The sequence below is a fragment of the Pavona decussata genome, unplaced genomic scaffold (genome assembly GCF_977016875.1).
Source record: "Pavona decussata unplaced genomic scaffold, jaPavDecu1.1 SCAFFOLD_69, whole genome shotgun sequence".
Classification (NCBI taxonomy): domain Eukaryota; kingdom Metazoa; phylum Cnidaria; class Anthozoa; order Scleractinia; family Agariciidae; genus Pavona; species Pavona decussata.
In genome coordinates, this window is record NW_028145488.1 from 1,692,501 (window position 1) to 1,705,000 (window position 12,500).

General features: G+C 37.4%; 3 long non-coding RNA genes across 3 annotated transcripts in view; 2 read left to right on the forward strand and 1 right to left on the reverse strand.

The window, feature by feature from the left end:
• Nucleotides 1-2,556, forward strand: part of LOC146477722 (uncharacterized) — a 2,665-nt gene extending 109 nt beyond the window's left edge. The window contains exons 1-2 of the long non-coding RNA XR_014865321.1: nt 1-317; nt 2,110-2,556. The exon at nt 1-317 is cut by the window's left edge and continues 109 nt beyond it. This is a non-coding gene — a long non-coding RNA (uncharacterized LOC146477722). The remainder of the gene's footprint in view (nt 318-2,109) is intronic.
• Nucleotides 1-12,500, forward strand: part of LOC146477707 (uncharacterized) — a 545,413-nt gene that overhangs the window by 280,768 nt on the left and 252,145 nt on the right. The window lies entirely within an intron of this gene.
• On the reverse strand, nt 2,487-5,788 carry LOC146477723 (uncharacterized). The gene is made up of 2 exons (XR_014865317.1): nt 5,292-5,788; nt 2,487-2,678 (listed from the first exon to the last, which is right to left on the reverse strand). It is a non-coding gene; the product is annotated as an uncharacterized LOC146477723 (long non-coding RNA).

Sequence of the window (12,500 nt, forward strand, 5' to 3'; positions counted from 1 at the left end):
AAGGGTTTTCCAAAGGAGTCATTTTTTCTATTGTTTCGACGGAAAATACGAGACAGCTAAGCGTCGTGTCATGGCGAAAATTTCACGCTCTCAAAACGGGTGGCGTTCAGACTTTTGGCTCTTGTGGCTTCTGATCGTTCGAAAGCCGAAATTTTAATAGCCTATCCCGTGTGCAACATAATGGAGGAGACATCGCCAGTCATAGTTTGCAGTGTTAACATCGGGAACCTAATTATCTCTCGACGTGAAGTGTTGGAAGCCTGTATCATTGAAGCTGTTCCAATTGTCTTCGTTGTAAGAGACTCGTAATCTTCCAGGTGGGTAAATGTAGTTATCTTCATTTCCAGTTCTTTTCTGCCGACGTGAGTACCTTTACATGTGGGCTTTAGAGTAATAAGTCGGTTTTGTGCTTCGTAGTTCTTTAATAAAGACGCAAGTGACGTTCAATTAATAAATAGCTTTAGTAATTCTGGTAATTCTCTTATCTGAAATGCATTTCATATCATGTTGTCCTGCCAGTGCAGGCTTGAGGAGGGGCTTGAGTCAGAAAATGTATCTGCGTGGCCTGGTTCATATTGCTAGTGTGAGACAGTTGTTAAAGTTATTGATGTCAAGCCATCTTAAACAATAAATTAAATAGCATTATTGCGAATGATTATTTCTCAAGTATTGAAAGAAACAACCCCTTCACCCTTTACCTCACCTGCACTCTCACCACTTGGGTGCTCATGGGTTAAGGCTTTTTATACATTTGCACTATAATTATGCACCTGTGACATCAAATTGTGGTAAGAAAAAAAAGTATGCCACAAGCCACAGACAAGTGGCATGACTGATGTTCTTACCTTGTTTTGAAGTCCTCTTTGGGTTATCAAAGGACACATGGAAGGCCAAATGGACTTTGAAAACTCTTTGTGGCTGACAATGTCATTTGTACATCATATAATTATTTACCAGTTATTTCAGTTATGTTAATTGGTGCCAAATATTTAAGGGTGGGGAATTGTCTTTTTCTCTGTGTCCAAGGTTGGGGAGGAGAACATAAAGTAAAAAAATATATATATTTGCAAATTCCTGGAGGTTATCTATCAGCAGTAATTGAACCATACATTTAGTTCAAATAACATTGTCTCCTTTGAACCAATGAAATTCAAAGTTCATTTTGACAAGGAATATTGAGTTCTGTTCAATTCAATGAAAAATCAAAAGTTCAATAACCACACAGTCAGTTCAAAAACCACACATCAGTTCAGTGACAGTTGACCTCAATTGTAAGAATAACTATAGGTGAAAGGTTTTCTATTCCAATGGGACAGATAAGAGGAGAGGGGAGAGGAGAGGGTTTTACAGGAGCGTGGTCCATATTTAGGCAGAAAGTACAAGTGAAACTAATAAGTATCCATGTATTACAAATAATGGTAACAGGCTTACATGCATTTAAAAATCTATTGCCCACTTATCCATTGTTTGTCTTTGTAATCATATTTGGCAACAGCTGCCCAATAATGTAGCTTTTTCTTGGACGTAGTTCCACTTCCTTCTTGTCAATGATGCAGATTAGTGGTCCGTTGGTAAATTTGTAAAAATCTAGAAGTCCTATGGTTCATTGAAAATCAAGAAGTCAAATAACCATAGCAATAGTTCAAAAAACACACATCAGTTCAGTGACAGTAGACCTATGTAAGAATAACCATAGGTGATGTGTTTTCAACTTTCTCTTCTTTAAGCTTGTCAAGGATGCAAATGAGAGGCTTGCTTGTAAATTTCATATTGGTTCAATTCAAAGAAGGCTTAAAAATTCAATCACCACACCAAACCAATAAACCTTCCACCCCTCCCCCCCCCAAAAAAGGGAGAATTATATAAATTTATATGTTTGTTAACCACCTGGGTGATAACAGACCTCAAAATTAAGAAAATTTACTGGTGTGGGTGTTATTAGTTCAATGGGTCTTGCAGGTAGGGAAAGGGAAGGAAGTGGACAAATATGTTTGCATTATATAATAGGGTTTATAAGTTATATTACCATAGTTAAGAATTTTCCTTACCTACATGAAATGTTTAGGGATTTAATGTTTTTAATTTTTCTTTTTAATTATTTTATTTTAGAGATTTAAACAAAAACTCAAAAGGAAAGAGCTTAGCGAATCCCCCTGAGAGGGCAAGAAAGGAAACAGACAGCAAACGGAAGAAAGCAACAAGACTGGAAGAAACTGCGATGGCCATACAGTTAGCAGAAGACAAGGAGGAGCTTGTAAAAAGGGAAACAGGGATTGTGGCACTTGAGAGAAGAGTCAAGAGACAAGAAGAGTCAGTTAAAAAGTAAAGCGAACAAATAAAAAAAAAAAAAAATAAAACAGTAATGGAGGCCCAGTGGGTGGCTGCCCAGCTAAGGCTTATGGCTGGTCAGCTTGACAGCTTGGCTGACCACATTTTGGATCATAGGAATACGTCAATGTAATCAAACATGATGCTGTACACCAATGTGAAAATTATTGTCAGCAGACATTTATTAGACTTTGACACAGTAAATTATAATAAATCATATACACTGTAGCTAAGTGGCCATTGCAGTTACTCCGGGTCTTGTCACATTCTTCCTTTTGCTGTCTGTTTCCTTTCTTGCCATTTCAGGGGGATTTGCTGGTCTCTTTCCTTTTGAGTTTTTGTTTAAATCTCTAAAATAAAATAATTAAAACGAAAAATTAAAAACATTAAATCTTTAAAAATTTCATGTAGGTAAGGAAAATATTATTCTAAACTATGGTAATGTAACTTATAAACCCTATTAATATAATGCAAACATATTTGTTTGGAATTGGAATTTTAGATAAACTTAGATACCATGTCTCCATTAATACGCTTAAACAACTATACCATACGCTCATATATCTGTATCGAAATTACGGGTCAACGAGCTGGGGTACTGCATGCCAAACAAAATTTAAAAAGATAAAAATATGCCATATTACTGCCTTCACTGCATCTTCTTTGCCCACAAAAGAGATAATGCAACATTTTAATCTACTCAAAATCCTTAAGCTACATGTAGAGAACATTTTTAAATTGAAAATTGGTTCCCTTGTGTATAAATTACAATACAATAAAAAAACACCCCCTGCACTCCATGATCTTGTTTCCCTAGCTTCTGATATCCATAAATATAATACCAGATTTGCCACTAGTCAAAACCTGTACAGACCATTTTCTTGAACTAATTATGGTTTAGCACGGTTTAGAGTAGTGGCATCACAAACCTGGGAAACAATTCCAATGGAAGTTAAGTGTCTGCGCCACAATGTTTTTAAGAAGAAATACAAACTTTTTCTACTTGATAGTCAAACATTAATAATATTAAAAAAATTTAACGTATACTATATACTTATAATTTGCGGTAAACACTTTTTTCCTTACTGTTGTATTTTCATCTCCCAAGCCTAATTTAATTAGCAGAGCTCTTCAACCAGTATTATAAATTCTACTTTCCCCTATTTTATTTAATTGCACGGAGGTATTTTACAATAACAGTCCAAATTCCGGCGCGCTGATTGGCCCATAGCTATTGTCTATAAAAGTACAGACAATAAAAATGACCTCAGATGTAATGCGCCTGCTTTTTCAACAAAAAAAAAATTGCCAATTCTGCTCATACTTTTTCCATGTTATTGTAAAAAACAAATTGGCAGCAGTTTTCTATGGTCTATACTCTTATAGACCATAAAATGACGCCATAAAATGTTCAAAACTTGGCAGTGAAACCACTCGCCACATCCACTTGGGTTTTGAACATTGTTTGACGTCACTTCATTGTCTATAAGAGTATAGACCATAGAAAACTGCTGTCGATCTGTTAATTGACCAACACGAAAGCCTTGCTCCTTTGACCACTACGCACTTGCTCCGTAGAAGGTAAAATCATTAAATTAAGTGCTCTGCACGTTTCATTATTTCTTACTATAAAATGTATTGTATTTTGTTGTAATAAGTGTGAGTAAAATTGAATTGAATTCAATTGAATTGTCCACTTCCTTCCCTTTCCCTACCTGTAGGACCCATTGAAGTAAAAACACCCACACCAGTAACTTTTCTTTATTTTGAGGTCTGCTATCACCCAGGTGGTTAATAAATATATATACATTTATATAATCCCCCCTTTTTTTGGCAGGGCGGGGGAGGGGGGTAGGGAAGAGGTGGGAGGTTTGATGTTTTGGTGTGGTGATTGAATTTTTTAGCCTTCTTTGAATTGAACCAATACAAAATTTACAAGCAGGCCTCTCATTTGCATCCTTGACAAGCATGAACGAGGAAAAATTGAAAACAAATCACCTATAGTTTTTGTTACATTGGTCTACTGTCACTGAATTGATGTGATGTTTTTGAACTGACTGTGTGGTTATTGAACTTTTGATTTTTCATTGAATTGAACAGAACTCAATATTCCTTGTCAAAATGAACTTTGAATTTCATTGGTTCAAAGGAGACAATGTTATTTGAACTTAATGTATGGGTCATTTACTGCTGATAGATAACCTCCAGGAATTTGCAAATATATATATATTTTTTTACTTATGTTCTCCTCCCCAACCTTGGACACAGAGAAAAAGACAATTCCCCACCCTTAAATATTTGGCACCAACTAACATAACTGAAATAACTGGTAAATAATTATATGATGTACAAATGACACTGTCAGCCATAAAGAGTTTTCTAAGTCCATTTGGCCTTCCATGTGTCCTTTGATAACCCAAAGAGGACTTCAAAACAAGGTTAGCACATCAGTCATGCCACTGTGGCTTGTGGCATACTGTTTGTTCTTACCACAATTTGACGTCACAGGTGCATAATTATAGTGCAAATGTATAAAAAGCGTTAACCCATGAGCACCCAAGTGGTGAGAGTGCAGATGAGGTAAAGGGTGAAGGGGTTGTTTCTTTCAATACTTGAGAAATAATGTCATTCGCAATAATGCTATTTAATTTATTGTTTAAGATGGCTTGACATCAATAACTTTAACAACTGTCTCACACTAGCAATATGAACCAGGCCACGCAGATACATTTTCTGACTCAAGCCCCTCCTCAAGCCTGCACTGGCAGGACAACATGATATGAAATGCATTTCAGATAAGAGAATTACCAGAATTACTATAGCTATTTATTAATTGAACGTCACTTGCGTCTTTATTAAAGAACTACGAAGCACAAAACCGACTTATTACTCTAAAGCCCACATGTAAAGGTACTCACGTCGGCAGAAAAGAACTGTAAATGAAGATAATTACATTTACTCACCTGGAAGATTACGAGTCTCTTACAACGAAGACAATTGGAACAGCTTCAATGATACAGGCTTCCAACACTTCACGTCGAGAGATAATTAGGTTCCCGATGTTAACACTGCAAACTATGACTGGCGATGTCTCCTCCATTATGTTACACACGGGATAGGCTATTAAAATTTCAGCTTTCGAACGATCAGAAGCCACAAGAGCCAAAAGTCTGAACGCCACCCGTTTTGAGAGTGTGAAATTTTCGCCATGACACGACGCTTAGCTGTCTCGTATTTTCCGTCACAACAATAGGAAAAATAACTCCTTTGGAAAACCCTTGCTCATGAAGTCGAAGCAATATCTTTACAACATCTTTCATATCCACAGTTCACAATTCCTGATACTGATGGCTCAAAAATCCGAAGAAATCATGCCCGACCCAGACGCCATCATTCGACTTCGCCGAGACGCCAATTTGACCGGATGTGACGTCACCTTTTGTTGGATGATTCAGATACAAAAAAAGTGCCAGGCGGTATGGAGTGTTCCCCCCCGCCCCTGTCATGGTATAAACAACGCGCCTTTTTAATGAGGAGCCTGGCCATGCGTGACTAGCTATGCAGATCAGGGTGGCGTCTGTAAATGCGTCATAAAAAACTACAAATCAAAAAGAAATGCTTGATCTTTTGATCAGCTTCCACTAGAGCATTTGATACAAACGCAGACTTGAACTTACTGTGAGCATTCTGCGATAAATGTGACTCAACAAGACTTTCTTCGGAGACATTTCAGTGAGCTTGAAATTAACATAGCGTGCCTCATACTTTTCAAGACCTTTCAACGCGAACCTCATTTAATCAGAGCCACACAGCGACCTCTATCGAGTTAAACTTAATCCAAAGAAGCAGTTAAAACTAAAAAGCAATGTAAAACGTGTTTGTTATTAAGTCAATAGTAAGATTATCAGTTTCAAGCAACAATCTCTGCAACATGTAAGCTTGATTCCAACGCGAAGCCTCCATGAACAATTTGATTTATAACCTCGAGCTTTTACAAAACACGAAGACCGATCTTCATTGAAAGATTAAAGTGGAATTGAATCGAGGGTTCTTTGAAAGTTAAAAACCAAGCTTAAGAGAGCAAACTATAAACGCTATATCCACTTTGTCGTACGCTTACCTCCGACAAATTCGCCAAAGGCAAAAGATCAGCTTCACGATCCACGGAGAAATTTTGCCCACAGCAAAGCTCCATGAAGTTGATTCGACTCGCTACATGCTAACAATCTCGGTAAAAAACGTTTCCTCACCCCATGATTGCAATATAAATAGCGAAAGTACGAGTAAATTATGTTTTAACACGAGAAGACAGAAGAAAACCTTCTACGCTTCCTCCTTCTCGGCACGCTTTGATGAAGAAGGGTTTTTTTTTCCCGGGTTGGTTTCGTTTTCCAAATATGGAAGTGATCTGATTTGCCGGATTGGAAAGTAGGACAATGGACTTACGAAAAAAAGAAAGTGGAATTCTCGTGCCTTTCGTACTTATTGCCATAAATTCGGTTCGTAATACTTACCTCGTAAAACAAGTTTTCTTTTCAATTATGTTGTTTTATGGACATAATTCTTAGGCTACACATGTATCCTGAAAATATGTATTCTGTCCCATCGCTTAAAATGCAGGAAATCCGAAACCCGGATAACAATAAAAGGAAAAAAACTTTTAAAAAGAAAAGACAGTAAAATCAGATCCTTACTCCTTGAGCGCTTTCCTCTCTTGGGTATTTCAACTTCTTGATACATTTTCAACTTGTAAAGTAACTCTGATATGTAAAGTCAAACAAATCTTCCGTCTTCTCTGCTATCGTCACTCGTACCCAAGCCTCTCGTGCGCCAGTAATGTTGTTCCTTGATTACGAACACGACGCTAACATCCAAAACTAAACGACAGAAACCACACGTGCTTCCTTTCGGAGCAATTAAGAGCAATTCTCCAGGAAAGTGAAGCAAAGTTGGAAATGAAAAATTTTAACCCCTCTTCAAATTTTGTGTGTAGGTAGGTTATCTTGGGGGATATACAAAAACAACCATATTTGGATCGGCAGATGTATCGTTGCCATGGTAACCGCACTATATGACGTCGGCCTTGGGACCATGTTTTGAGCAAAAGTTACACTCTCAAAAAGTAAAAGTAAACGAGTCTGGTTCTCGGGTGCATGTGAACCAATTCAAATGAAATTCACACAGATGTTAGAACCACTCTCCCAGTTTATAAAATTCGCCGTTACAATAATTTGGGTTTTATAAACAAGAAGAAATGCTCGTCCTACTATGTTCCCTGTCAGCCATTTAGACAAGCAGGAAAAACAAGCACAACGATATTCGTTATTTCTCCGAAAGTACTCTTTCCACATAAACCAAATTAGCAGCAGAGATTACATAGATATTGACGTTTCTAAATATCATAAAATCAATTTGGGGAAAACTATACTCTGGCCATGGGTGCTGAAGACACCTGGGACAAATTGCAAAAAAATGCAAAATTCGTAATTTTGAGAGCTCTAGTATTTAGCTCAAACAGGCTTTAGAGAGAGAAAATCAGCTTCAAAAGTATCTTTTATCATCTTGTCTGCTACCTACATTTAGTAAATAAGGTTTAGGCCAACAAATTTGATGAAATATAAATTGATACAAAACCTACCTTGAGGGTTTTGGGAATTTCTTCAGGATGCTTTCGTCGCGTGGTTCTCTCCACGCACGTTCCGTCTTTTTGACCAAATCTAGCGCAGACTAACAGTTACTCCCATCGAATATCCAGTTTGCTGTGTTTCAGACCAGGGATGATACAAGTAGCCCGCATACACTTGACAAAGAATAGTTGACAAAGTCCAAAACATGGTCGTAATGCTTGCAATTTCTGCCGTCGAGCACCTAAATTCATCAATATTATTCAGCCAGGAAGTAAAGTAAATGTGTCGAGATCGATGTACAAAGCAAATGCATGCCTTTGAACAATCCAAAGTAACGTCTTTGGCTAAAATCGAGTCAGATATTGCGATAGTCGACAAGCCAAAAATGGTAAATAAACTGAACGCATAGGCCGGAAGTCCGAGAAGCACGACTGCTGACCGGAATGTAATGGGATGTAACACCGGATGTATGTGTAATGATATCCTCTTGTAATGAGGTTGTTTCACAATGGCAATGGTGAAGAAAGCCAAAAAAAAAGGAAAAAAAAACCAGAATAACCGAATGAAAACAAAAACAAAGGAAATGAAGCTGAACTGAAGCTTGGGTGAAAATTGAACGCACGATCATAACAGCCGCACCCCCCCCCCCCCCCCCCAAAAAAAAAAAAAAGATTGCTCTTTAGACTGTGAAACTGCAATTACAAATTCAGTTATGATAAACTATTCGTGACAAGAGAATGAAAAATTCGCGCGTGAAATGTTACATTTATTTACCTGCACGGCAAAGAATAAGATCCATTTCGTCGCTGATTTCATCACGGTTTATACTAAGTCCGTAGGCTTGCACGTGCCTGGAAATATCCCTTTGACATTGACTGAGTTTTATATTGTTTCCACTGTACTCACAAACCGAAACGTCCCTTTTGGGATTTGAAAGAGACCAACTTTCCATTGTCCCGACCAGGATATTTTCCTTCGCACGACGATATGCAAATTTCCCTTACAGTGTTTTTTATCGACGGCACAAATTTACGTCCAGTCAATCGTCGCAATCGTCGCAGGCATGCATTTGCTCAGCTGTGATCTTGATGGATCTATTTAACTTCCTGGATGGATAGTATTGATGAATTATTTCGATACTCGACACACGACTGTTTGACCTGTTCGACTGTTCTTTATTCGGGTTAATGCATCATCATCTTTGGTCTAAAAGTAGATGTTCGGCGAGGCTAAGCAGTTAGAATTGTCCTTTCTGCTATAGTCTGTGCAAGATTTGGTCAAGAAAATGGTGCGAGCGAACTGAGGAGAGACCCATCCTATACGACAAAAGCATCCTGAAGAAATTCCCAAAAGTTGCAAGGTGGGCTTTGATTTAATTTATATTTCATCAAATGCGTTGGCCAAAACCTAATCAATCAAATGTAGATAACAGATAAGATGAATGAGAAAACCTCTGAAGCTGATATTCTCTATCTAAAGCCTGTTTGAACCAAATACTGGAGACCTCAACATTTCCAATTTTGCGATTTTTTGCAACTTGCCTCGGATGTCTTCAACACCCATGGCCAGAATATAATTTTCCTCAAATAGATTTTATAATATTTATAAACTTCAATATCTATGTAAGCCCTGCTGCTAATTTGGTTTATGTAGGAAGAGTACTTTCGGAGAAATAACGAATATGGTTGTGCTTGTTTTTCCTTCTTGTCAAAATGGCTGACAGGCAACATAGTAATACGAACATTGTCTTCTTGATTATAGAACCCAAAATACTCTAACAGCAAATTTTATAAACTGGGAGAATGGTTCTACCATCTGTATGAATTTCATTTGAATTGGTTCGCATGTACTCGAGAACCAGACTCGTTTATTTGTACTATTTGAGAGTAAATTCTTAGGTCAAAACATAGACCTCAGGCCGACGTGATCAAGTGTGGTTTCCATGGCAACGACGCACCTGCCGATTCAAATATGGCTGTTTTTGTTCATCCCTCCAGGTAACCTACCTCCACACAAAAAATGAAGGGGGGTTAAAAATTTTCATTTCCAACTTTGCTTCACTTTCCTGGAGAATTGCTCTTAAGGTTACCCGGTACCTTCAGAGGTGTACATGTCTTCAGAGGTGTCTCGCGTCCAAGCGATGTAGCGCGTCCGGTTTAAACTGTAGATACCTGAACCCTATTTCAAATTAAAGCTTATAGAGCTGGCTATCCAACTAAACCAAGAATTTTGAAATAAAATGAATTGCCGAATTTTTAGCGCTGTTTTCTCGAATAAATTTTTTTCACTTGGAGGAGCCACTTCAAAGAGCTAAAACTCGAAAGGAATTTGTTCGTTTGCCTTCAAATTTGGACAGTAGCTAGTTTAACATATAAACAACAAAAACGTGTCTGCGAATTATTTCTTTCGAAATATTTTTTCTCCGAGAGCGATTTTTGTACGATCACTCCACATTTTTTTCATCTTATTTCGAAAATGCTCTATATCTTTTCACTGTGATTGAATATGGCAAAACGCAGGCACGTTTTTTTAGCGCTTTGGGTCCGGAAACTGAGGAGCAAATTAAATTAGCAAAAAACAAAATTCACTTTGACTTGTAGCTTTAAAAAGGTGATTCGGACGCTCGCAATTAGAGGTCTTGAAAAATTCGACAATTTATTTTATTTCAAAATTCTTGATATGGTTTGATAGTCAGCTCTATAAGCTTTAATTTGATATAGGGGTTTAGGTATCTACAGTTTAAACTGGACGCGCTACATCGCTTAAACGCGAGACACCCCTGAAGGTATCGGGTAACCTTAAGGACGGTGCCTGCTAATACCGAAGTATTTTTGCGCGGACAAAGCAGATGTTAGCAAGGGCTATTAAGCAACAATTATTCTTAGCAATGCAAACAAAACAATGTATGGCCTATTTTATTTATTTTTTTAATTGAAGCCTTATTATCTCTGAAAAATGCACGTTTACCTCCAATTTTCATTTCGGATACCAAGAGCACTTGCCGACTTCTACTTTCTCCGTATAGCCTTTAAACCGCGCAAAAATATCCCTGTATTAGTAGGCACCACCCATAGGAAACCCGAGTATCTCGAGATACGCAGAACGTATGGCAGTAGCAAAAGTAGGCCGGCACCGTCCTTAAAAACCTTTTCCCCGCCCAGCTTCATCTTTCGTCTAAGTCCATTGATTGAGAACTCGTAACTTAGAAAATTCCGTGAGGAACATCCAAACTGCGAGCAGCTTCTTTTGTTTGCCTCCCACGTAATAGTTTCTGTGTGTTCTGGGGGAGTTGTATTATGATAAATTATTCTGTTGAGTGGAAACAAACCGACGCTCGCGAAATAAACCGAGAAAAAATACGAATGCTCGCTTTCTATGAAAAGTGGACAGCACTTCACATAACAACAGCATACCATAGACGACGGGAAGGAAAATAAAATAATCACTTATGTTCTGTTTATACCAAACTTAAAAACATGTTGAACAACTCTCTAATCAAACACAGTTCAAAATTGTAATATTCATTGCTTGCTCATGTTTTAAGGATTCAAATTTAGCTTAATAAAAGTTTAGTTAACATAAATTATGTAAGATTCCTTTTTTCAGTATACTTCCATTTATTTTCATTTTATTAAACCTGGTTTAACTAAACACGTTTAGTTGGTGTGAACGAGATATGACTACGCTTTTTTAAATACCTTATTATAGGAAGTTAACAATGCACGTTGACAATGCGTAGAAAATTTACGTTACACTAAATTAACGCGAATTTTTCAAAAGTTAGGTTTACATGCATTAAATTAACGCGAATTTTTCGATAAGCATCTTGCTTTATTTACTGTGATTTTCATAATTCTGCAAACTCGCACTTTACATTTCTGAATGCCAAACTGCGTTTTCGCTTCCGTCAACAAAACCCTCCAAGACAAGTACACGGATGTTTCTACGGTTTTTTTAAAGCCGAAAATTTGGTTTTGGAACCTAACTAGACCCTATCAATTCGAAAGATAGTGACTCTGAAGAGCCAATAGACGAGTCATCAACTAATGTGGTTTTGTAATGAAATAAAGGGCTTTGAAATAACAATGTTGTAAAAATAGCGTGCATTAAATTTACATCGACATTAATTAAGATACATTAAATTAACGCGAATTTTGTAAAATCGCGTTAATAAAGTGCATTGTTAATTTCCTACAGTAAGGTATAAAAAGAAGAGATTAAAATTAAGCACCACGTTTACGGCAGACGGCAAACGTGAGATTCGCGTTTATGTTTTCTTGAAAATATGAATACGTAGATGAAAATGGTACAAGATAATTCTGGCCTTTAATTCTAACGCAAAACTACTTAATTTTTTTTGAAAAACTGAAAACAGCGAGCGGCAAATTAAGAAATCGACGGCAGTTTTCTATGGTCTATACTCTTATAGACCATAAAATGACGTCAAAAAATGTTCAAAACTCAAGTGGAACCACGAGCCGCTGGAATTTGGACAGTTATTAACATCTAACTGTCCAAATTCCCGCGCGCTGATTGGCTCGTAGC